Raw genomic sequence first — 27,075 nt, 5'->3', positions numbered from 1 at the left:
TTGAAACAACTCTGTACAGAAACAAAGCAATTTATTCTGTAATATTACATTACTATACAGACAAATCAATAAAACGATGTTATATTAATACAACAGTTTCAGTGTAAACATCTTTTGCCAACAATAAACAACACTGTAATCAATATCAGAGTCGAACAATGCAAAATCTGTACGCCTTCCTCTTAAAACCGCTTTACTCTGAAGATGACTTAATTGAAATGAATCCCTTCGTTTACAAACCTTGCGTTGTTTTACTCTGATGTCGACTACCTTGTTGTGTACCACAGTATTTAAACTATCCGGTGAAACTTCTCTCTGCCTTTTAGCGTAACAACACGGTTGCTTTTGGCCACAGCTGTAGAAATTAGAAAATAAGAAATAAAATATAAATACATTGATTGTGAAATCTGTACGCCCGAAGCCTAGAAAGTATTACTGAACATCATACTGAAAAGAAGACACTCATTTGCATTTACTTTCAACACATTTTCACGCGTATGAAAATGTGTGTTGAACGTAAACGCAAATAAGGGTTTTTCTTTTCAATATGATATAAATAGATTGCAAACTAAATAACATCATCACAAGGACAGTTAAAAAACTTACAAACTTCGCTGCTTTCCAAAAACTCTTAATAATAAAAGACATTGGGCGATGTACCGCAAAAATAAACCGTACAATAACAACACTGTCTGGAACTTGAAGTATATAATTTGAATGCTTTGAATTTCGCGGGTTTTCCGTATAGTAAACATGTTCGTTCAGTGTGAAATTGTTGTGTCGTTTTCTTTACACGCTACATTACAGAGAAACGTTACGTTTTTCTTTGCTCGATGTAGAAAAGCAAGAAAAAGAAAAAAAATGATTGCAAAATGAAAATTTTACCCTTAGCAAGAAAAAAATTACATTGACCCTTAAATAAATCTGTTGTCTTTCAACCTCGTTAAAATTTTCAAAGTCAATATTCGATATTGTCAAAAAACACTGGCTAAAACCTGACTTTTAAAGAACTGTGCAAATTTAGAGTGAAATTTAATGCCATCCAAAAAGTTCAAAGAAGCCTTGTTTCCCAAGCCATTACTTGGGCTGATCACGCAACTCTTCAGTCCTCTAAGAGATCGTTGCGTGACGCGTGGGCTCTTCACGCAACTCGTCCTCAGCCGGGTTCGTTGCGTGACGAGGTCAAACAGGCTGCGAAGGAGACCAAAAACTGCGAATTAACCAGTTCCGCTGAAAATTTTTTTAGTGCATTGGCCGATCATAATCCTTTTCGATTTTTGATGTTCCAATTTTAAAAAAAACTATTATATCATGGGCAAAGCTCCTCTAGAACAATCACTTAAGTTTTGCTAAGAGGTAAGACTATCTAACCTGTCACTGGTGGAAATGAGAGCATAATGGATCCGTGGTGTATGGTACACGATCAGTCCGCATGGAGACCTCCAACAGTTCATCGATCTCTGCACTTCTTGAACGTAATGGCGTCGAGCCTAAAACAAAAAAGCCACAGAATTTATTAATTAACATCCAGCTACAGTAATATTACATGCCAAAATTTGACGATAATCGGTATTTTCACACAGGGGATATTTTCAGTATTATAACCATTCATGTCCCCAGAGGCGCAAGGTCCACTTCTCTTGTTCCACCTAGTAACCTATGATAACGAGCACCTCCCATAAGCGGCGCTAAGATGTGGCCCCTGCAAATACAACACTACGACTATAAAGGGGCAGTGCCACGAGAAGGCTTCTTCGTTTTGTGTGAACTATGCTAGAACGATCAACAAAATTACCTTAAAAAAATAACAGAAAGGCATGAATTTGTTCCCCCAAGATGTCAATAAACCCTAATCAATGTTTTTTTTATGTGATTTTCTTACAAGTAGGACTGGCAACTTGAAAATGTTGGCCCCGCTTTTATAAATTTTAAGGCACTTTCTTCCTACCCATTCATAGCCAGACCACTTTTACTAGTAGTACAGTACAGTTCATTGGATTTTCAAGTACAACTAAATGTCTGTGACACTGTCCCTTTTAAGCCTGGTTTCCATTAGCGACGCAAGCGCAAGCGCAAGCATATTAAGTAATTTGTGCTAAGTGAAAACGACCGTCGACATGTTTACTAGTTACAAGGCTAAAATACTCAGATGCGGGGTAATCTGGCACGAGTGCTTTAATTGGACAGACTCGGCCAGACGCCGTAAATTTCCGTGTGCTTACGCGATGTTTCGTTTTCACACAGCATAACGCGAACGCAAGCACAAGAAAAGGAAAAATTCTTATCCTTGTGCTTGGGCGTGTGCTTATGATTGCGTCGAGGCCGTTTTTGGTGTGAAATAAGAGCCAGTAAATGTTTGCGCTCATACTTGTGTCGCTAGTAAAAAACCAGGCTTAATCTCCCACACGTCACAAGGGTGTCCGCTTATGGGATGCTCCACTGAGCGACCTCTGACCAGCCTCGATTTTTTCTCAAATCAGAATGGCTGGTAAAACAAACACAGGAGAAAAAGATAAAAAATCTGGTCTCTCGAAGTCGTCATTCTTAGTGTGGACGCCAAGGAGGCATGAGCTCTACGGGACTAGTCGGGAGAACGGGATGCGGGATTTTGGGGACGGGAGAACCAAAAGATATCGGGAAAATTTTGTAACATCGTATAAGATTTTACAATAGAAATTACACAAAAAGGCGGGAACCCGTAAAGGAAGGGGCGTTAACTGAGAATAAAGACAGAGGAAACGTTAAGTCCAGCTGCCCCCCACTCCCCCACAATGGACAATAAATCGTCAAACAAGTGACATACATGCGCCCTTGTAAGATAAATAGAAAGCAAGTAGGTGCGCCATGCACTCTGAGAGTGCATGCTGATGGCTGCCAAAGAATAGTCAGTAATGTCAAAGTGTTACGGAAAGGAAGGAGGAAAAACATTTTTTAGTTGCATCTTTCCCACCGTCGCAGAATCTGTTGAGCCACAAATGAAATATTTACGCCAAAATTTTCTTGTGGTGCAAGCATGACGTTATACGGCGGAAGGCGAGCCTGCCTTTCATTTTCTTACCTTTTTATCGAATTCTTCAAATAATAGCTCGTAAGAAAAGGTTAAAAAAAAATCCAGATTCACGAGAACACAAAACTATTCATTTCCGCGTACACACGCCAAACGGCGGACGGCAGAAGTTGAATTTTTGCCGTTCGCGGGAAAAACAAAAAATAATCATCTCTCTATTATCACTCCTAAACACGTTATCACACCTATTTTAAATTGAAATGAAAGGAATGTAAATTAAATGGATGCAAAAAAAAGATTATACTTCAATATAATTTTTGATTGAACTTCTATGTTTGTACTGCGTGGCGCAGTGGAGATTATCACCGCTCCACAATCGAGGTATATTAACGGTTCGAACCCGGTGTAGAACTTTCCTTTTTCTCTTTTTTTTTCTTTTCGAGTGGCCTAGCTGTACGTAACGCCTTCGAAAGTTTTAAGCCGAGGAAGGATAGCATATTTACAAATTATGAAAAAGAAATTGTTCCTGGTTACTAAACGATTTCTTCGCCTGACCGTTTGCATAAATCAGCGTGATCAAAAAAGCTTTGTTGGGCGAAAACATAACGGCAGCTTAAGATTTTAGAGAAAGCACGATCACCAAAATATATTTTGTAAAGAATTATTGCTGGAAACTCAACATCAATCATATACATGTAGTTCTGTAGAAATAACAAACTTTTACCTTCGTTTCCTTTCCCAAATTCTTTCGTAAATTAGTACAATCATGTCGAATTTTTCGCAAATCCTGCGTGACACCTCAGTTTAATCCAGTAACAATTATTTCAAAGTGAGTGGAAAATTGGTAATGGCAACCGTAAGATAGACTTTTGAATAGCTAGAGCATTTGCACGCGGTGGATATGCAATGAAGCTAATGCTTTTAACGCAAATGTTAAGCTCTGAGAGCTAGCTCAAAACTTTAAGTGGAATGCAATATTAAACTCATTCATCCCTGCAAGAGTGTTTCAAATGCTTTTGTATATCTTTCAAAGGGGAAAAAAAAAATATGTAAATTGGCTACCCCACCCAAAAAACCTTTTCCTGAACTAAAAAAATTAATGCTGAATAAGTAAGATATTTTCAAAGGAAAAATACAGTGCATTGAAAATACAGTGCAACGCCATAAAATTAATTAAAGAGCTAACGTTTTCTTTAAGCACGCAAGAAAGGTTTGTACACAACTATTGTTTTGTTGTCCCTTTCATGTACCTTTTTATTTGGCTTTCAACGCATGTCACTTTTTTTGGCATTAAGGTCCCCGCATCCCCTCCCCCAGGTCCAAAGTTTGACATAAAAGGATTACTTATGCGCCTCTTAGGATACCCTACCCACCCCACCCCAAGGAAGCTCTTTGGAAATTCTGAAGGAGAGGAGGATTTTTAAAAGCTGCCATTTCAAAAGAAATCCAGGAAGCTAAACTGAAATTTATCAGAGGGGTGAAGAGGTTCAAACCAAAAAAAATCTGGATTATGTACAGAATATTTTTCCTGGTAACGCATGCATTATTGTGGTTTTCAGTTTTATGTGAACTCTGAAATTCAATCTGCAACCATCTTAGCTGACCTCTCAGGAGACAGAAGCCCACTTCAACCGGGTCAAAACGTCATGTCTCTCAGGTTTGATTGGTAGATTTCAATCCATTTTGTTTATTTCTATTTTTCATGGTTCGTTGGCTGTTGGCATATTTATGATTGACAGCAGTGAAAAGCGCAATCATTAGTTGGATTTTGAATTTCAGAGTTCGCACATCACTGAAAACTGCAATAACAACATTTAACCTAAAATGAAAACTCACCTTCTTCCTTAAGAGACAGGAAATTTGAAAATGATGGTTTTCAATTCTTCTCAGGTGTTCGGTTCTTTTCTGCTTATTCAGCCATTGTCCCTGAGTGATGAGAAAAAAACAGATTGGAATTGGCCACATTAGAAAATATTACTGCCACAACATAAGGAAGATTGCAAAATTTGTTGAGGAAGACATACATGTAAATTAAAACAATGTTACATATTTTGGATTAGATGCATGTTAATCATAGCTATATATAATTATATATAGCTATGATTAACATTCATCTAATCCAAAATACGTAACATCGTTTTAATTTATATACAAAATACTCCCGCCTCCCACTTCCCACTTCCCACCCCTTTCCATTGTGGTACCCATCTATTGCAAAATATAACACAATGTTGCAAAATTTTACTCCTGGGCTCCTGCCCCCTGTCTCCCCTCCAGGCTGCAACCCTAATTGATCAATAATACTATAGGATTGTGCGCCTCTGAGGATATCCCTACCCACCCACTCCAAGGAAGCTCTTTGGACATTCTGAAGGAGAGGAGGGTTTCCAAAAGAAATCCACGAAACTAAAACAGAACTTTTTCAGAGGGGTGAGAAGTTCAAACCCAAAAAATCTGGATTATGTATATTTTTTGGAAACACATGCATTAACAATCTTTGACCCAAGATGAATACTCACCTCCATCCTAACGAGACAGGAAATTTGTAAATGATGATGTTTGGTGTTCAGTTCCCTTCTGTTTATTCAGCAATTGTTCCTGACAAGGATAAACAGATTGCAATTCATGATTTACCACATTAACAAATAATTATTACAGCCCAACATAAGAAGCAAATTTGCAAAATTTGTTGAGGAAGACATAAATAATATTATAACAATGTTACGTATTTTGGGTTACCGGTAGATGCAAGTTCCTTAGTTAATCATAACTACGGTATAACAAAATTCTCCCGCCTCCCAAACCTTTTATTCCCGCTTCCCACCCCTTTCACGTGGTACCCATCGCTTTGTCCCATATCTATTGCGAAATAATTGTAACGAAATGTTGCAAAATATTACTCCTCTTCTCCTGGTTCCTGCTACCTTAGGAATCCCCCTTCCCGCCCTCTCTTCTCCTACCTACCGCCCTTTTACTCCTGGGCTCCTGGGCTCCTGCCCCCTGTTCCCCTCCACCATCCAGGCTGGAACCCTAATTGATCAATAAAAGGATTGTGTGCCTCTGAGGTTATCCCTACCCACCCCACCCCACGAAAGCTCTTTGGACATTCTGAAGGAGAGGAGGGTTTCTAAAAGCCGCCATTTCAAAAGAAATCTAGAAAGCTAAACAGAACTTTTTCAGAGGGGTGAGAAGTTCAAACCCAAAAAATTTGGATTATGTATTATTTTCTGGTAACATATACATTAACAATCTTTAACCCAAGATGAATACTCACCTTCTTCCTTAAGAGACAGGACATTTGTAAATGATGGTGTCTGGTGCTCAGTTCCCTTCGGTTTATTCAGCAATTGTTCCTGATGAGGATAAACAGATTGCAATTTATTCATGATTGGCCACATTAACAAATAATTATTACAGCCCCAACATAAGAAGCAAATTTGCAAAATTTGTTGAGGAAGACATAAATAAATTAAAACAATGTTATGGTATTGATTAGTTGATTAAGAGCCTGATTACATGAGCTTGACTGGCTTGGTTTGCTGACTTGACTTTCATCCTGGTATTACTGAACATTAGCTGGGCCAGCCCGTGATGGACTAGAACTGGCACAAATGACGAGTTAAATTAGCACGAATGATTTTGGCGCAAAGAATGAGTCCAATGATGTTGATGACCTTTTTCCAGCAATTTGGTTTTCCTTTTTCTACATGTCTTACGCAGCTACATGACTTGCTTTGCCTCGACAAACTTGTCTTGCAAGAAACGAGACGAGAGGTGGTAACTTACTTCTGAGCGGTACTGTACATTCTATTTAGTATTATTTTTTTTCTTTTATGGTCAGCAGTGAGGTCTGGAGAAAAATTTAATGCTGGCCTGGTGAACGTGATTACATGGAAAATTTTCATCCTGGCTAGCCAGGATCCTGGCATTGCAATACCAGACCAAGCCAGCCCAGCTCATGTTATCAGGCCCTAAGGTAAATAAACGCCGTACATGTAGCTTGTCAAACTTTGCTATCAATGGTGGTTTAGTTACCTTTATCAACTTTAGGTTAATAATAAACTGTTTCACTTGCCCACTGACACAGCATAACAGTTTCCTTACAAACTGATAACTTAAAGTTTATTACTTTATGGTACATCAGTGTTGTGATTTAGATCAAATTATCTTGAGAAGTTTTTTCTTGAATTTTTTTCTAGTTTATCAAACAAAACTTGCATTGAGAGAATATTTTACGATTAAATCGCATCCATGGTCACTATCATTAACACATGAATTTCAGTGTTCGGGTGATAAGTTTCAAATCAACATTTTGATGTACAACATATCAGACACAATTTTTACGACTTTAAAAAAAGGTTGTTAGTGTTTGAATTTCAGTGTGATGATTTAAATAGTTTATTAGTGTGTATAATAATACATACCTTTCTCCATAGAGCTTGAGTCCAGTGGAACGAGCAGTCCTGGATTTTGATGGACAGGTAAACAACGCGAAACGCTGACCATTACGCCATTTCGAAGTCGACTGTGATTTTTTTCATGTCAGGCAAGACTGGTAGGATGCGGGTGAGGGCCTGGAAAACAGTCTTATAATCTTTCTTTTTTCTCCCAGACATGATCACGAACAGGAGGGGGACTTGTTTGGTAAACTTATCACTCCGGACAAATGCGTTTATCGTAAGCAGCTGGTTGAATGATTGAAGACACAGTTTAAATGTTCCATCAATGTACCAGCTCTTGGCATGGCACAAGACTTTTAACTGTTTGGTGCTGGCAAACATGAGGTGACGGCGCCCAAGCACCTGCAAAACAGTAAAAATAACAGTGGTCTTGTCAAACATATCGGTTTTCAGTGTTGTTTTCTCAAACATTCTACGTTTCTCAAAGGTCTAAGTTTTTCACATAGTGGTTTTGTTGTTTTCTCAATCAATCTGCATTTCTCAAAAATCTAATTTTTCCACATAGCGGTTTTGCTGTTTTCTCAAACAGTCTATGTTACTCAAAAGTCTATTTTTTCAGTAGAATGATTCATCCGATCTGAGATAATTTAACACTAAATTTTCGGTGGCCTCTGTCCACCTTCATCAGAGTATTGAAAATGAGTTTGTTTTTATGAATTACGTCTACCAATCGCCACAGACAAAGTCTATTTTTCTACATTACTTTCTACACTAACTTTTATGTCTTTGCGGAGAAAGTCATCTTGGATGTGCTCGGTCTGAAGTTCAAACTCCAGGTCCACGGGATCTGTTGGTCTTAGACACTGCTGCAGATGGTTGTCTGCCTTTATCAAGTTGACTGCCTTTGGTAAGCCCGGGCACGCCCCATCAGTCAGCTCCTGAAGTACATGTAACACTTCGTTAACGATCGAGGATGCTGGCTTAAAGATGTTTACCTAATTAAATAAATAATATTAAAAAAATTGGCCCAATTGGCTGGGGTTGTATTGATCGCTTTGTTAACTTTTCTTCCCAAAATTTTCTACTCAAAAATTATATTTTAATAATTACAATAAGGGATAAAGAACACAGAAGTCATGTACCTTTCGTCGCAGCCCGTCCTCCGCGATGTCTCTTGATGTTGTATATGTAGCCCCGATTGTCCACCAGTTTGTTCTTTCCTCGCTTTGTGGAGTCCTCCACGATCTGGAAGTCAAGTTGGAAGGCAGCTGACTCTTCTTCAGTTGCAGGAGGCTCTACAATGGAAGGCTCGTCCATTGTGGGGACAGGGAAGCTGGCGCTAGCTGACGCCTCATCTTCTGCAGGTGGCTCGGCTTCTGAAGGCTTGTTAATAGTACCAGGGGAGCTGGCTGGCTCTTTGTACTACGACGCTCAGATTGATGTATCCTACACTGTAGAAGAAATTAAAAATTTTAATATTAATCCTTTGAAGATATAATTCTTTCCCACTAGAATATGGCACCATAAAAAATGAACTCACAATGCCCATCTGAAGTCTCAGGTTTTAATCCTCCATGTGGTTCTGTTTATCTTGGTTGGTTCTCTTTCTAATATCATCCTCTATTGGTTCCTAAAGATAAAAGATAAATGTCTTAAGTCTGAGCTTTAACCTCCCCCCCCCCCCTTCTAACTTAAATCTATTATCCATGTGTTGCAGTTTAAAATGATTTTCAAGTCAGGGATATACAGTGGAATCCCGATAACTTGAACCCTTCAATAACTCCAACCTCCCACTAACTCGAACCTTTTTTCGATTCCCCTCCAGGTCATTTTCTTACTAATTTTACCCTCGATAACTCGAACCCTCGATATCTCGAATCTTTTCAAATTTCACTTAAAGGTTCGATTTATCGGGATTTAACTGTAGATAAGAAAACACTTAGCTGGCTCATCAGCAAGCCCAGCTGGCTTTTCTGGTCTTATAATTAACAGCTCTTAAAGTTTACCTAAGTCTTTGTTTTCATGTTGCAAAAACAAGTGTGAACAACTTGTCTGTCTGGGACAAATTTTGTCAGAACAGAAAAAACTTCAAAGGGGCCGTTGTTCTGCCTCAAGGCAGGACAATTCGCGACAATTAATGCAAGATAACAATACTTTGTTGATTGGCTATTGTGTTTGGCCCAAATTTCACCAAAAAACAACACACACTCAAAAATTGTTGCGGTAGTATGCACCGGGATGTGGCTGCCACTATAATTATAATTCAGTTGCAAAATCATTCCGCAATAGACAAAGCGTGTTCATAAGTGAAGTGTTTGTCCAAATGTATGGGTGAAAAAAGAAAAAGTCATCTTGAGGCAACTTACTTTTCTACTGCATGAGAACATGCGTACTTAATTTAACTTTGAATTGTTTTCACTACGTGGTACTGCATTATTTGATGTTTGCCCAAGATGGCCGTGTTGAGAAATGTACAGGGTTGCCAGAAGCATGTGCAAAGCTATTGTACTAATAATTTCGCCTTTTGTTCTCTTCAAGATGTTTCTGACTCGTTGCAACAATTTTGTTTTTGTCAAAATGTCATGACATTTTAAACTTGTTCGCTAGTGCGAATCTAGCGGACTACGAATCGGCCCTGCGTGATATTTCTAATACTTCTAATGGTGGATTTTCCTCGGCCGCTTATTTTTTTATGTGCGTTTACGCACATGAATAAATTAAGAAACAATGTATGAACGGCTTACCTTGTCTTTAATTTTTTTTCATGCACATAAAAAAGATGCGTCAGTGAAAATCCACCATAAAGGAGAGGAAGTACATGTGAGGGGGGTCAAGTGGCTATGGGGAATGGGGAGGGGAGAGTGGGGGTTAAAATGCAAAAGGCAATAATTTGATTGACTTTGGACCACACTTCATCGATAAACATTTTAAATTTTTTTTAGAGCCTAGCATTTGTTTTGTTGTATTTTTATACAAGCACGTGTATAAAAGCTGAGTTGTGAAAAGTGTTGAGTTGAGCTGAGTTGAGTTAATGCACCTATCGATGTTAAGCCCGAGGGGGGGGGTCGGGCTAACCACGGGAATTTGATCGTGAGGTGGGTCCCCAGGGTAGGGATTTTGATCGTACGTGATGGCCCCAGGGTAGGGATTTTGGTCATATATTATAGAAGGTTTGAAGGACATCAGACCACCTTTCATGGGGATTTTGACCAATTATGTTGTCCCGGGGGTGGGGAATTTGACATTTTTTTTATAGAAAATGTCAAAATCCCCACCCTTTGCCCGACCCCCCCCCCCACCTCGGGCTTAACATTGATAGGTGCATAAAGCTTACAAACATTCAGTTAACTTAAGGCTGCATTTAAGTTATTTTTCGTGCAAAATCACAAACTTAGTTCACAAGAATTATTTCTTTACAATATTTAAGCTCTGTGAGGTATATAAACGCTGTTATTACTCACCAATAAAACCTTGAAGGTTGGCGCAGTGAGCTTCAAACATCATGCTGTTAAAACCAAGTTGAGCTGCACAAAACAGAACGCCTGGCTTGCCATTCTCTACGTGCTAGACGTTAAGAACTCACCAATGGACCATTTAAGACAGCAAAACTGTATCCCACAGTCAATAAATGGTTGCACAGTCAATAATTTGAAGGTAACTGGTTGTCGCACGTTTCAAAACGTCCGCCATCTTGTTTGCTGTGAAGCCTCGGTGCCAGGATTCACGCGGCCATAACTTCCTGGTAAGGGACGGGGCGGACGGGGCGGGGAGGGCGACGGGTGAGAGAGGGGTGAGGGGTCGGTGGGGTGGGATTCCCTTCATTGGGCGCTATAAAATTTTTAACAAATGCGGGTATGAAAAATTCCCAGTTGATGCAACACACTTTAAAAATAGTACTATAAAAAAAAGTAAAAAAATGGTGTAAAAAGTGTCATTTTCCCCTCGCTCTTGGGCCTTTTAAAAAAAATCTAACATGCGATCGCGTTCACATATGGAAAACGGTTTCTCACTGAAGAGGGGCTATGCCGGAAACGTTTTTGTTGTGCACTACACAAAATGACACTTTTACACCATTTTTTTAGTTTTTTTTTTTGGTTTATAGTACTAAATTTTTAACATACCATGTTCCCTAGGTTGTTGAACGAGGAAACACATTAAAAAACGTCGTTCTGAAAACAAAAAATCAGACCTGAACAAGATTCAAACCCATAACCTGTAGGACACAGCTGCAGTGCTCTACCAACTGAGCTTGAAGCCGGTTCTCAAATCACGACGTCCAAAACTCGGTGTCAGCTCAAAACTCCAGTACCACACAAACATGTACCCTCGATGTCCACACCCCTTGCGTTCCATCGTCGGGAGAGCGAGAAATCGCGCGCACGAGCAAAGCGACGACGGAAGAGAAGGAACGCGTTCTTTCTTTCCTTCTGCCTTCCGCCGTTGCTTTGCTCGCGCGCGCGATTTCTCGCTCTCCCTGACTGACTAGAGCGCCAAGCTACGCTGCTACCCCGGGGGGGGGGGGGGGACTCCCATATGAAACGGACGGGGATGCTCGTCGGAAATTTTGAAAAGAACCCCTAAAAGAGACCAATCTGGGTGTGGCTCAAGCCTTTCTTGACCCCTAAAAGATACCAAAAAACTAAGAATGGAGTTTATATTTGTATATTTCTTCGTGTGTAACCCTAAACGATATATGGCTTAAAATATTGGCGTTTTGGGCGTTTTTTCCCGGAACACCCTAAGCGAGACCGAACGTCCGAAATTTACACCCCTAAGCGAGACGAAGAGCATCCCCGTCACTTTCATATGCGAGTCCCCCCCCCCCCCCCCCGGGCTGGCTACACAAACCTGGACGTCTAAAACAAACTACATATAAACTCGACTCGACTTTCACACAAAACTCAACTGTCACCCGAAAATCGACTTCCAAAAAAAACCTCGACCTTCACCCCAAAGCTCTACTTGCACGAAAAACTCGACTTCCAAACAAAATTTGACTCCCATACAAAACTCCAATTAAGGACCATACACAAAATTGTCTTCCACTCAAGTCGAGTTTTATGGTGGAAGTTGAGTTTTTTTGTAAGTCGTTCGCAATTTCGGTGTAGAAGTCAAATTTTGTCCCGAAGTGGTAGACTTGTAGTAGTGGCATTTTGTGTGGGGGTCGTGTTCTGGGTAGAAGTCAAGTTTCAGGCGGACAGGTTTTGGGTGGAATCGAGTATTTTGTCATGGGTACTCGAGTTTGGTTGAGAGTCGAGGTTTGAGTGGACGCCGGTCTAGTTTTTGGTTGAAGTCGTGGTTTAAAAGTTGAGTTTTATGTGGAAGTCGAGTTATATATACACTTAAACTGCAACAACGTTGTCATGCAAAAAAAAAAAAAAGAAATAAAAAAGGCGAATAGGAATGATCTTAATGTTATTAAGAAACTTGTTATATTCACGGGAACTCATGCAACATTTCCAGGATTATAAGAAATGAAGGAAAAAATCCAAAAGGTCTTATACCATAGTGCTGACAGCTTTGAGAAGTAAAATTGCCTATGTTATTAGAACGTAGTTTAACTGTGCCTTTTTCAATTTTTCTTTTTTTTAAGACAACGTTACTGCAAATTAGTGTTCATCAGCCGAGTCCCTAAACCTTTTCCCTTTCCCGTTGACCGCTGATTGAGCCTCTCTCTTTGCTCTTTGACGTCACGGCTCACAGTAGGGTCCAGGTTTGATCGAGCCAGAGATTGCCTGGGTCTAGAGTGGGTGTATTTGTGAAAAATAAAACGTGAAACTGTATTAAATTGTCAGCTGGAAATTGGGAAAGTTTTATTCACTGCTCAAGCTGGAAAAGACCATATTCGTATTCTCGGTATTGGACTGGAACAGGTTTGCAATGGAGGCTAATGCGCAGAATGCGGGCAATCTTTTCAAATGTGAATGACATGAAGCTCTTTTTAATGATATTCCCCCACATCAGCCTCCATTGCAAGCTAGTTCCAGACCTATACCGAGAATACTTATATGGTATTTTCCCCAGGCTTTGATTGGGGTTTGAAAACAACTCGTAGGGGGCTTATGACGGAATCTCAAAACTACCTTTAAAATAGAGGTGGCCGGTAATGGGTTTCACAATTTTCCAGCTCATATACTTTTATTTGGCGAGTCAATACTTCAGTACATGTACCAATATTCCTAATCAGCTAATGATACAGTAATGGTATCAAACGAATGCCCAGGCATTGACGAACAAGTTGTGGTGGTTTTCTTGCCATCACTGGTTACAATTTAAGGTGGCTCTGATCACCATTAATGTAGCATAAACTGATTAGGAGAAGTGATATTGACATTTACCGTATAAGTGCTGGAAACCTTTACCAGTAATCTTAAAAGGTTTAACATTCGATGGAAATTTTGAAACGTTAAACTCGCAATACAGAGTATGAACAACAACATTAGGAGGCCTGGAAGGTTTCAGACTCATAAATTGTGAAATGAGAAAAAAGAACGCACGAACAAAAAAAAGAAAAGTTAGGATCTGGAATAAAGAGCTAATCCTTCGTACCCTCACTCACTTTTTCCCTCTCTTGGTCATTTTTTATGTTTTCCTTTTTCATTTTCTTGACTCTTACAATTGGTGAGCCTGGAACTGAGTTTTATCACAAAAGAACAACACAAGACAAGAAATGTTGCTTAAATTTTTTATTACCCTATAAATATAACTTTTTCACAACTAAGCTTAGATTGTTATTAGCAAAACCAGCCAGTCAGCCAGTGTGTTAATGTTTGACCGGGTAAAATGTTTGTAATAGCTGCTATTTACCAACCGTAAAGTCGTTCAGCAAGTCTCTTATCAGGCTTAAGGAAACAGTACAGAAGGCCATTTTTTTTAAAACTTTATTTATCCTCGAATTTAATATAGCTAAGACAAGCTAGTTTCTTCGAGAAACAAGTGAAATATATATTAAAAAATAAAAATAAAATAAGTAAAATAGAAATAACAATATTATTATATTCGTTAACTACTTACACATTAAGACTATATGGCCATGGTTTCACATAATTTTGAAATGGATCTTTTTTCGATTTCTTTCAAAAACCAAGAATAAGCGTTTGGAAAGGAATTTTTTTTAGCAGTTAATCTAAATCTAGCGAGAATTTTCGGCTAAATGATCCAAACAAAACGCAGATAATATCGTACCTTAAAATTCCGGTTATAAGCCCTGGGCTTATACAACTTCGTTAGGGGTTTTGGGTGGGCGTATATAACGGAGGGGCTTATATCCGGAATAGAGAAAAACCCGTTTCCGAACGAGCCACGGCAGTGTGGTTTGAACTACGCGTTTATAAGTTAAAAATTTATAATAATGCAACACAAGTTGGCCCGGTTCAGTTTTGTCACCTAGCAGAGGGGGCTTATATCCGGGGAGAGGGGCTTTTTACGATATATTATAACTTAAATATTTATTTCACGGTTAAGTATCTTTGACAGTATACTCTCTCCAAAGTCCTGGCCAGATAGAACCATGTCCTAAAACCTAGATAAACAGGTCATTTCCCTTACCATGTACATAAAATTTCAAACAACGAGTATAAAACATATTCCCTTAATTTGTCTATGTTTTCTTGACATAGTACAAAATTCTCAGAAAGGGCCTTGACCATTTGCATTGCTATTTCAAATATTTATTAACTGAGCAAATTCAGCATTATTCTGTCGGCCATACTGGTGTTCACAATTTCTTTTCAAAAAAATGCAGTTTGACAAGCTAGTCACTTTTTAGTTCCCCCCCCCCTCGAAATGAAAAATATCCTGTTTGGTAACACCAATATGGCCGCCATAACGTCATGGCAAAACCCATAATACTTAAAACGATCGATACACAAGTACTGTTCACTGACTAAACAAATTAGGTTAGCGGTAATAGCTGGGATGAATATTTGAAATATGTCTATTTACTCAAAAGCTATAACGTTTTGAAATTTGGAATTTTTGCTATCTTTAAAAACAAAGTGACGGGAAATTTAAATTTCAAAATGTTATATCTTTTAAGTGGATAGATATATTTCAAAAATGTTTCCAAGATCCTTATAGAAAGTTCTTTCAATATATCATTAGATATCCCGTATTACCAAAACAAAACTTTGGCGCTAATTTCATGATGTCACTTTCCCGCCAAAAATTCCAAAATCTTTGAAACCTCAAAACGTAGGATTTTAGAAAATGACGAGTTCTATCTTTGCCGGTGCAGACTGGTTTCAGGATAACTGATTTTAAAATCAGGAAGTTATTTTCACAGTGCACCTTTTGGCGTCCTCTGTGCCCGCCGTGTCCGGTGGCGGGGACTGATGATCCTCAGAGCCCGTAGTCTGTAGGATGTTGCATGCTGAAGCAATAATAGAAAGGCATGGCTGACTGGGAGTAAAAACGACTGATAATTCTGAGATCCCGTAGTCCGTAGGGGCAAGCCCGAGCAGATGTTGGATGCTAAAGCAATAGTGAGAATAGGCACGGCTGACTGGAGGAGGAAACGACTGATAATTCTGAAAGCTTGTAGTCTGTAGGATGTTGGATGCTGGTGAAGAGAAGGCTTATAGTGGGGGGGGATCATCCTCAGAGCCCGAAGTCTGAAGGATGTTGGATGCTGAAGCAATACTTAGAATTGACACGGCTGACTGGGGATGGAAACGACTGATAATTCTGAGGCCCTTAGTCTATAGGATGTTGGATGCTGAAGTACCATAACAGGAAAAACAGGTTTGTATAGTCTGGTAAAGGGGAGGATCATCGTCAGAGCCCGTAGTCTGAAGGATGTTGGATGCTGAAGCAATAGTGAGAATCAGCAGGCATGTCCGCTGGCGGGGGACTGATAATCCACAATATAACGTTTCTAAGCAATCTATAGTTTCCAAAATGAACATGAACATGCATTTGTTAACGATGTAATCAGGCTATCAAACAAAGCTTCCAAGAACTAAGTTTCCCTTACGTATACTTGGAAGCCTTAATTAAGCTACATCGATCAAGGAGTCTAGGAATACTAGCAACTCTCAGTCTACCATTTCAAACTGAAAGCTTCTCTGAAGCTTCAAGGGCCCTCCACAGTACAACAACCGTTAGTATCTCCTCTGAATGGATCTACCGATCATAATGATTATTGGATGCCTTGTTGCCTTTCACGGTCCCTGCATAAACACATTTTGCTCCTATGAATCTAAAATGTAGGTTAAAACAAAAGGTCAAACCTGATATTGCTCCCATGATGGTTTTCTGACGAGACCAAGGTACAATGTCCATGCACGAGTACTCCCCGTCCAACTCTCTCGGTGTAGATCTGATGTTGCTATGGAAAAATACGAGGTCGTCACAGGCTCCGGGCTCAGCTTCATGTGGTCATCGCCATTCAAAACATTGGCAGTGTGACTGGGTACGAGGCTGATTGACCGATGCTTTGTACTGCAATGGGCAGGGTGGCAGCTGGTTGCACCGAAAAAAAAAGCCGCGTTTTTTTCAGTTTACGAGGGCTCGGTCATCTGGTGGAAGCCTGGGTTTGTAGAAAACTTTATGCATGCATTAGTACACATAAAAAAAGGCCTTTCATTATACAAGAATGTTACTACAATGTCAAAAATATTAAGATACATCCCAGATACTTATAGAAAAAACGATTGAAACAGAATGAAAAATTGCTTGAATGGAAAACGTTTCTCGATTGCAAACCCGTCTTTTGAGGTCCTTTGTTGAAAGGTTTAGCTACTTATGTAAAACAACATGACAGTTGTGCATTGCGTTTAAATGTTGATTATTGATGAACAATTACAAACCAGTTACATTTAACGATGTTGTCTTTCTAGTTTCATACACAAAACATCAATTTTCCTTGGATTAATCTCATACATTCGATGTAGTGTTAGTTGTGAGAAATCCGTGGTATATCAAGACAATATTATATTAATCTATTCTCTGTGTAAGAGTTTGGCAGTGTCTCAAGAAAAATGTATCCTATATAGTTCATGAAGGCCCTATTCTCCCAGAGGAGAAATAAAGGATTCAGAGATATAGTTCTTGTGTTTTTTACGCTTCTCGGTTGTGTTTAGTAATGTGTTAACCACTACTCACAATCAAGTATCGCAGGGGAAAACTGGATTCTTAAAAGCTGTCAATGGCTTCACTGAGACAACACCGAAACAACCTGCACAAACTTAACTTCAAGACGAGTTAATAACAATAAAAACTTGACTCAAGTCGCTCACGTTTGCTTGCCTCAAGGCCGGTTTCCTGTCGTTCAGGTCAAGTGACTTCTTTCCTGTTGTATATCAAACCACAAGCTGACATGCAGATATTATTATTATTATTATTATTATTATTATTAGTTGGAAACTCTTCAAACAACGACTTGACTCAATGATTTAAAATGAAAAACACCGAAGCAAGCAAATTATTAAGGCACAGAGCAATACTTACCAAGTATCATTTACTTGTAAGAAAAGGAAAGGTGTGTTGTGTCTTGAACGGTCAGTTACAGATGGTCACACGTGGTTCATCTACCTATACTTAAAAAAAAAAGACAAAAAACAAAAACAAAAACAAAAAAAAAGAAACGTAAGTTAAAAAATTTTAAAAAAAAAAAGAATAAATAAAAAAAAAAAAAAAAAAAAAAAAAAAAAAAAAAATTTTTATTTTAAAATTAAATTAATCTGGTATAGACATTTGTGAAAAGGATGTTCCGATAATATTAAATAACGTACCTCAGTTTTAAATCGCATGATGTTATTCAGGTCCAATCAGGAGAACGCTCTTGGTGTTCTGTACGTACAAATTATCTTTCCGTTGTTTCCTCAGCCATAGTAACGCCAAAAACGAAAAATAAGGTTGTGAGAATTCGTTTGTCCCCGAAAATGGACATTAATTTACTACACGGTAGCACGTTTCATGCCGACAAAATAGGCGTAGCATAAGATGGCAAGTTGACAAAGTTGTCCGAGTCGTTTCCGAAATTGAACGACCAAAAACTAGGCTGTAAAAATTCATTTCTCCCCGAAAGTGGACATATATTGTAAAGTGCCACGTTTCACGCCGACGAAAATGGGCGTAGCTAGAATGCAGTAGACAAAAAACCAAAAACAACTAATGCGCAAGTTGTCACACATCGTCAGAATCTCTCCGAAAATCGACGATCTACTGAAACGCGAAAGTCGACGAAATCGCCAGAATCTCTCCGAAAATTGACGATCTAAACCCCGGAAAAAGCTTTTCGGATACAATTGATGCCAATCCTTACGCCGCCGAAAATCGACGCCAGGAAAAAAAATAATGAGACCAGAAACCTTTCAGTGTTGCATATTCCTTACCGCCATCATAAAATGACAAAGAGCGATTTTGAGAAGAAGCCAGTCGGCGAGAGAAGGAGTCAAACGAGATTGCGAGTCGGCTGTGCGCAAATCTGTAGAAAAAAAAAGCGTCAGTATTATTTGTTTACGGTATTTAAAACAAAGTGACACAAAAGTAGGCAGTTTTTTTCAGTTTATACTTTATATAACACATTCAGTTATTAACAGATATTAGGTTCTTACAGCTTGCTTTTGAACCTGATAGGGGATCACTGAAGTACCATTTGTGTTAACTGTTTAATGATTTCGTTGTAAGTTTGTTTGAACTAGTTGTACCCTCGAACGAAACACGTTTTTCGCCGTCGAAAACTGGCGTACTTAGAGCCCGGCCTGAAATTACGCGAAGTTGACGAAATGAAAATCGATCGAGTCATCCACGAAAATGGACGACCATACGTTGCAAGCTGAGATATTTTAAAAATTCTTGTCGAAATATCACGTTTTGAACAGTGGAAATTTTTTTTTCGGACGCAGAAATGGACGCCCCCGAAAATGGACGCTTGGCATAAACTGCTGTAATCAGCAACCCATACATAGCTGTTAACTATTTGCAGTCCTTATTTACAGTCACGAAATGCGATTTCGAAAGTAAAGGAACCAGGAAGAGAGAGATGAATAAAAAGGCAGTCGTGACGGCGCTGCGTGCAATTCCCTGAAAATGAAAAGCGTTAAAATTATTTTTAGCTTTTTACAGTTTTTAGAACAAAGCAACACAAAATACGACTTAACAAGCTTTTCGTACAACAGATATATTTTATTTTCAAGTCATGTGCACCAAGATTTACATACAAACATTTAATCCTTATAATATACTTTTAAACGTGATAGACCGAATTAAAATCCGCTATGCCCCGAAAATGGACGATTTAAATTGTAACGCAACACATTTATCAGATGTATTCAGAGTTTAAAAACTTTGTTAAAGGCTGGAATGTGCTCAGTGGATACGATTTTACAGAAACGAAAACGTCTCCGAAAGTGGACCAGTCAAAGCAGCGCCAAACGAAAAACTTGATTGGGAGAATTCGTTTGTTCCCGTAAATGAACATTTATTGTACGGTACGACTTTTGACGCCGACGAAAATGGCCGGGTCGGACGAGCGGACGCGAAAGTTGATAAATTCGTCCCAGTGATCCCCGAAAATGGACGACCTGAACACTTGAAAAAGTTCTTCGGAAACAATTGAAGCCGATGACTGCGTCTTCCGAAAATGACAGGAACCTCTCAGTGTTAAATATGTTGCAGTCCTTACCACCATCATAAAATTCCACGGAGCGATTTCGAAGAGAAGAAAGTAGTTGACGAGAGAAGGAGTAAAACGAGATTGCTGTGAGTCGGCTGTGCGCAAATATCTGTAGAAATAAGATTCGTAAGAATTATTGGTTTACAGTACATATTTAAAACAAAGTGACACAAAAATAAACAGTTTTTTATTTAGCTTACAACCCATCACTATTTACACGCAGTACAGATATTTAGTTCTTACAACATGCTTTTGAACCTGTAGGCGGTATTGCAGTACCACGTGTGCATTTATTTGTAGGTTTGATAGAATTCGTTGTCCTTGCAAACGAAACACGTTTTACGCCGGCGAAAACTGGCGTACTTAGAACCCTGCCTGAGATAACGCGAAGTTGACGAAATAAATCTCGATCACCAATTCATCCACGAAAATGGACGACCATACGTCGCTAGCTGAGGTAATTAAAAAAAATATATTGTCGAAATATCACTAAATATTTTTCCGGAAAATAGACGCTAAATGGACATAAACTACTGTAATTAGCAACCAATGGCCGTTAAATATACGCAGTTCTTATCGCTATCATAAAATCACGAAATGCGATTTCGAAAGTGAAGGAACCAGGAAGAGAGAGATGAATAAAAAGGCAATCGCGAGAGGTCTGCGTGCAAATTCCTGAAAAAGAAAAGTGTTAGAACAATTCTAAGCTGTTAACAGTATTCAGAACTGAAAGCAACACAAAATACGACCAAACAAGCTTTTCGTGCAACAGATATTTTTATTTTCAAGTCGAGTGCTCCAAGATTTACATACAAACATTTAATCCTTATAGTATATTTTTAACCTGTTGGACGGAATTAAATTTCGCTACGTCCAAAGAATGGACGATTTAAGTTGTTACTCGGCGCATTTACCAGATGTATTTTTATAAGCTTTAAACTTTTAAAAGGCTGCAACGCGCTCAGTGGATACGATTTAACAGAAACGAAGACGTCCCCGAAATTGGACAAGTGAAAGCAACTCTAAACGACAAACTGGATTGGGAGAATTCGTTTGTTCCTGAAAATGAACATTTATTGTACGGTACAATGTTTCACGCCGACGAAAATGGGCGTAGCTAGAATCCAGCGGACAACCCAAAGACACAGTTTTCCATTGAAGCCATTGACACACGTAAGTCCCCGAAAATGACGCAAGAAAAAAATAACTGAGACCAGGAAACTTTCTGTTATATGTTGCAGTCCTTACCACAATCATATAATTCCAAGAAGCGATTTCGAAGAGAAGAAACTAGTCGGCGAAGAGAAGGAGTAAAACGAGATTGCGAGTCGATCGGTTGTACGCAAATATGTAGAAATGAGGTTCGTTAGAATTATAGATTTACAGTATTTAAAGCAAAGTGACACAAAAGAGTGAATAGTGTTTTTATTCTTTACGCTGAACAAATTATTATTACACACAGTAAAGATATTCAGTTCGTACAACATGCTTTGAACCTGATAGGAGGTACTGAAGCGTCGGTTCTCTTTCGTTGAAGGTTTGATAGAATTTGTTGTCCTCGCAAACGAAACATGTTATACGCCGGCGAAAACAGCCGTTCTTAGAAACCGGCCTGAGATGACGCGAAGTTGACAAAAGTAACTAAACTTATTCAAGTCATCCTCGAAAATGGACGACCATGCGCTGCTTGTTGTCGCTGAGGCTCTGAAAAAACTTGTTGGAATAGTACGTTCTGAACATTGAAAAATGTTCTACGGAAGACGATAATCCTTGCCACGTTCCCGAAAGTGAACGCTCGGCATATGAAAATTGTTGCAATCAGTAATGCGCAACCGTTAAATATTATGCAGTTTCCATCGCCATCATAAAATCAAGAAGAGCTATTTCGGGAAACAAGAAACCATGCAGTGAGAGAGAGACTTAATAGAAATGCAATCGTGAAAGCAGTGAAAGGAGTACCTGCAAATCCCTGAAATAAAACGTTAGAGTTAATTTTAGTTTTAAGCAACAACGCACAAAACTGAAACGACCAAACAACGTTTTGTTTTATTTCAACAGTCAAGCGCTACAGAAGTTATACACCAAGATATTGAGTTTTTACCAGGTTGTTCCTTACAATATATACTTATAAACCTGATAGACGAAAGTGAAATCCACCACGTCTGCGAAAATGGACGATTTAACAGTTTGTATTTGGTTGTCAGTGTATTTTCCGATGTAATATAAAAGCGTCGTATAAGCCAAAACGTATTGAAAAGCGATCAATGTAACGAAAACGTCCCCGAAAGTGGACAGATAAAAGTGAGCGTGCAACCTTAACATAATCCCTCCGCACCCTCACTGACATATAAACATATAACAAGTTATATTGTAATGCGCTGTTGAGTTTGCAACTTGAAAATAAATGCGTCAAAGTTAGTTATTTATCCAGACAAAAGAAACTCACAAATTAAAGACAAAACACACTGTCAACTGAAACGTTATTTTTATTCTCAAATTCTTGTCTTATGCCGGCGTTTAGGCTCCCGAAAATGAGCTCCGTTGGAGACGAGATGTAGATTTATCCTGATCCAAATGTATTTTGTAAAAAAAAGGTTTGAATGAGCTCGTTATAAAAGTTAGGTCTCCACTATGATTACATTTCAAAAGAACATTACAATACTTTTAGGTACATTATATTAAATTACTCCACAGGACCTAAAGTAATCCATGAGGGGGTGCGCTCCTAGTTAAGAAAAAAGTGCCCAGAGAAACCAAGAATGTTCCTGTGTCTACAAAACTTGACACTGCTCGTGGAACACGCAGGGTTGCTCGGACATTCATAAGGGGATCTCATTGGCCTGCTATCGAGAAAAACGCGATACCAGGCCCTTGTTGAAGATTCTCGGTACGTTAATGCCGAATGCCGATTACCGATCGAAGCGTTTCGAAGGAAACCGAGCCGAAAAGTTCATCGTCGGAGCCGAAGCGAGGCTATGCTGTATAACGCTGGAATGCAACGCGCACTACAGTCCACAATGTCTGTTTCGCCCTTGTTTATACGAACTGGAGTAAATATAGTTAATTTTTTCAAGCAATAGACAATTAAGGCTTAAGTCACAAAGGAAACAAACATTGTGATCAAGAGCGCGTGTTACACTTTCAAAGTCTTACAGCATTCGTGCGCGCGCGCTTTCCACGCGTTTCGCGCGTGTGGCAAAGACAACAACAACACAACAACAACCTTCATGTTTTCATTTCATAAATATGATTTTATATTACTCTTAAGAACGTATTTTATAATTTAACAATTATTCACCGACCTCAAAATGAATAACTGTTGAAGCATGTACCACAACAGTGAATAAAGGCCAAATTTAAACCAGGCATATTTTGCGAAATCGTACTAAATTAACTGATTTTTGCATTTTGTTCTAGACTGCGTGGATTATCTAAGCGTCTGATATCAAACCAGTTTTAAATATTCACCCGTGTGGTTCACACTAATTTTATAATTATTTTCTATGCTATCTACACTTTTTTGTCTATCAATTCAAATGCGGTGAGAAGGGATGCTGTTTTCTCCATGTGTTCTCCTTATTCCTGCGTGTATTCAATGTTCTTTCCTTGTTTCACTTGTCCTGATTGTCTTGGCTCATCGAACTTAGTCTGCCTAACTTAATTACTCTATTACTGACTTGCTACTGCGGGAAGTCCAGGCTCTTCGGCTTTCTCCAGGCCTTAGTATATAACTTAAGAGGTCTTTACAACTGCTCAAAAGATCAATCAGGCTGTGTCGATCCAGTCTCCAAATGGTGCTCCAGTTGCTCCGCCGGAAGTGAAGACTACCAACGCCTACATTTTGTAGACGGTCTAAGCCTCCTGCGCCTGCGATGTGCAATGCAAGCGGATTCCTTGAGGAGACTCCTCCCACAAGGCAACGCTAACAAAGAGACAAGTGTATGTCCGGTTGCTAACCCCGCCTGTAAGCGAGAAAAGCCTCTCAAGTAACTATAAGTAACTCTAGGACTGAGCTCTCTGTCGCTTCACTTTCTAGATTTAAATGGAGATCCTCTTATAGGATGCGTCTTGTTGTTGAATCGTCCAGTAGATTTTTGGAGGCTGCCTATAAACTGAAATTTGTAAGCGAACTAACTAGAGTGTGTGTTTTGTCCCAGATTCCCAGCTAACTACTTAAAGCCTTGGCGCTGAATTACACTCGCAAGTGCGAGCCTATACCAATTAGCTATAGCTACCTGTAACTAGAAAACTGACAACTTAACGTGACAGGAAAAAACAAAACCGTCTTCGTTCCTGTGTTAAGTGGTCATTCTCTAGTTTCCTAAGGTTTATAATTAAATAAATTTATTAATAGATTAATATTATTTATCTGGATGAACCTTGAACCGAAATTGACCCTGTTAATAACAGCGACAATGCTGTCATTAAAGAGAAAAGTCTCTGTCAATAACAGCGATAGTGCTGTCATTAAAAGGAACTTAGGTAGGAAAAATGTTTTCCAAAAAAACACTAAGCGGGAGATTGCGCAGAAGCCTTAGTGAAACCGAAGTCTTGTCGAAATAAAGCCGAAGTGTGTCGAAGAAAAGCCGAAACCGCCTAAAATTGAAACTTGGTGCCGAATAATTGACCGAATGAAAAGCCGAAATGTGAAACCCAAGAAAGGAAAAGGGAAGGCCCAGACCCAGCCCGCCCAGCACTAACAAAACTGACTAAAATTAAGTTAAGCCGAAACAGTCGTATAAGCCGAACGTTTATCGAGTGTAAGGTTCATCCAGAGCTTTAACTATTTACCCACCCTTCCCTACCCACAATGAAAAGCACTAACCACTACCAGGAAGAACTTGTGTCTTTCGTTGCCAAGGTGACGCTGAGAACATTGAGCGACGATCTTTTGAGGTTTGGAATGTTGACTGGCATGGACTGCTAACTAAGGACAGTGGACTGACTGCTTGACGAGATCGTGAAGAACCATACTGAATAGGACAAAAGCAAAGAAAAACTATGTCAATTTTAACCCATAACTGAAAAAATCGCATTTGACCTATTAAGTATTGTATTGTATTCTTTATGGGAATCTTGCTCAAAATCACAGAACTTTGTTTGTTGCTTCACCTTTTAATATCGTACTTGAAATACGATTTTTAAAATTTATTTTACAAAATGAAGTATAACTGTAAGATAAGGCTTTTTAAGGCACTTTAAATTTCAGACCGTTCATTCCAATAGGCCTTATTCGTATTCTCGGTATTGGACTGGAACTAGCTTGCAATGGAGGCTCATGCGGGTAATCTTTTCAAATGCAAATGACATGAAGCTGTTTTTAATGATATTCCCCCGCATGAGCCTCCATTGCAAGCTAGTTCCAGTCCAATACCGAGAATACGAATATGGTCTATTTACAACTCTGTCACGCCTTTGACTTAAATTTTTAATCATTTTAATTGAATTATTAATCATTGTTTATTAATTATTGTTTATCAAAATTTGCCCAAAATATCATCTAAAAATCGGAAAAATCTGTATTAAAACTACGAGCAAAACTTATAAAAAATCTAACGAAGTAAACAATAAACAGACAAACGTACCTGCTATAAGCATCCGTCGGTAATGGTTTTACACATGACGCCTTCGACATTTCGGCGCAATGATTATTTCACGAAGTTTGTTTGGAACACACATCGTTTTGTCTTGCCTTTGAGTAAATCCTTCGGTCGCTAGCCTCTGAATAGAGAAGAGCAAAAAACTAACTTAAATAATTAACCAAGTATTTGCAGTAACATGCTATAAAATTGTTCGGTTCGAAGTTGAGAGAAGAAGGAGAAGAACACAATTTCTCCTAATCGAAACTAAAAACATTAACTCATCTGACTTACCCTGTTTTCCGGCTAATTTTGATTCTTGTGGCTTTGTAGACAGAGCTACAGCCTTACTGGTATAAATCCTTGGTTCTGGGAGCTAAGACGCGCGTAAGGTTTCGGCGTTTTAGTGTTCAGAAAGTTCGCCATGTGTTGTGCGCTCACTCTTATTTTGAAGCTGAATAACTAATTCAAATTAGGCGCCTACTGTTTTACTGCACGCCCTCGACCAAAAGACGGTATCTGATTGGCTCAAACTCCGCACGGGATTTCGCTGTTTACTGTTCGTTGGTAAAATGCTAATTAACTTTTTGTTTATGATAAAATGTTAAAAACTGTACCCCAAAAATAGTTTTGAGGTTATTCGTTACTGACAAATAAGAACGGTTTTCGCCGCCATATGTTTGAAGAATTAATAAAATAATCAACATAGGTTAAATATCATTTTCCTTTACTCGCCAGCACAAACACGCTCCATTATTTGGCAAATGGAACAGTACAATTTTAAAACAAACACAATGGCACGGAACGAGTGTGGACCATTTGAAAACCAATAGGCCATCCCCAGTTCCGAATTACCCTTTGCCTCTGTTTTAAAACGAGTCTACGTGCGAAACCATTCATATGAAAATAAGTTTCACCTACAGGTCCAGTCATGCACATCAAACTCATTTTCATTTGAAAGGTTTCGCACGTAAACACGTTTTGAGACAGAGGCAGAGGGGAACTCGGAAATGGTCTGTTAATTTTCACTTTCTTGTGGATTGCATGAATCACATTGTTTACGATCGCTTACGTGAAGATAACAGCATCTTAATGAATAGTCACCACACTCTATCTGATTTTATTGTGCAAATATCCCTTAAAATTGAAAATGCTAAATTTATATACAATGGCATCGAAAAAGGGCAATTCAAATTGTTGGCACAGCTGGTTTATGTGACCCATTGTTTGACAAACTTTGCCGGAAAATTTTTTTCCGAGAAAAGAAAGTAATCCTGTAAGCAAATTAAGTTCATTTCTATTTAGATTGTTATAACTCCATGGCAATTTATAAATGTAAGGTCGATAACTGAGGAAAAGTAATCCTGTTTATTGTTTTGTTTTAGGCGAAATCGAAACAAACTGAAAATTTAAGTTTTCTCTCTTCACAAGACTGAATACGAGCTATGACGCAGCTGTGTTTGATAAATA

At 38.9% G+C, this 27,075-nt stretch overlaps 2 long non-coding RNA genes and 1 pseudogene across 9 annotated transcripts in view; 1 reads left to right on the top strand and 2 right to left on the bottom strand.

Moving 5' to 3' along the window:
* The window catches only part of LOC144639351 (uncharacterized), a 90,972-nt gene that overhangs the window by 25,489 nt on the left and 38,408 nt on the right, over nt 1-27,075 (top strand). The gene's annotated exons all lie outside the window — the stretch shown is intronic.
* LOC144639039 (uncharacterized) lies at nt 1,375-8,545 on the bottom strand (annotated as a pseudogene). Its single transcript, XR_013568055.1, has 5 exons — nt 8,537-8,545; nt 8,184-8,402; nt 7,432-7,809; nt 6,282-6,360; nt 1,375-1,490 (listed from the first exon to the last, which is right to left on the bottom strand). The product of XR_013568055.1 is annotated as an uncharacterized LOC144639039 (transcript).
* Nucleotides 8,573-11,136, bottom strand: LOC144639375 (uncharacterized). The gene is made up of 3 exons (XR_013568148.1): nt 10,869-11,136; nt 8,948-9,037; nt 8,573-8,858 (listed from the first exon to the last, which is right to left on the bottom strand). It is a non-coding gene; the product is annotated as an uncharacterized LOC144639375 (long non-coding RNA).

Source organism: Oculina patagonica, chromosome 14 (assembly GCF_052425735.1).
Source record: "Oculina patagonica isolate OP01 chromosome 14, crgOcupat, whole genome shotgun sequence".
Lineage (NCBI taxonomy): Eukaryota > Metazoa > Cnidaria > Anthozoa > Scleractinia > Oculinidae > Oculina > Oculina patagonica.
Note: the sequence above shows the minus strand (reverse complement) of the source record. Positions and strands in the feature narration are given on the sequence as shown.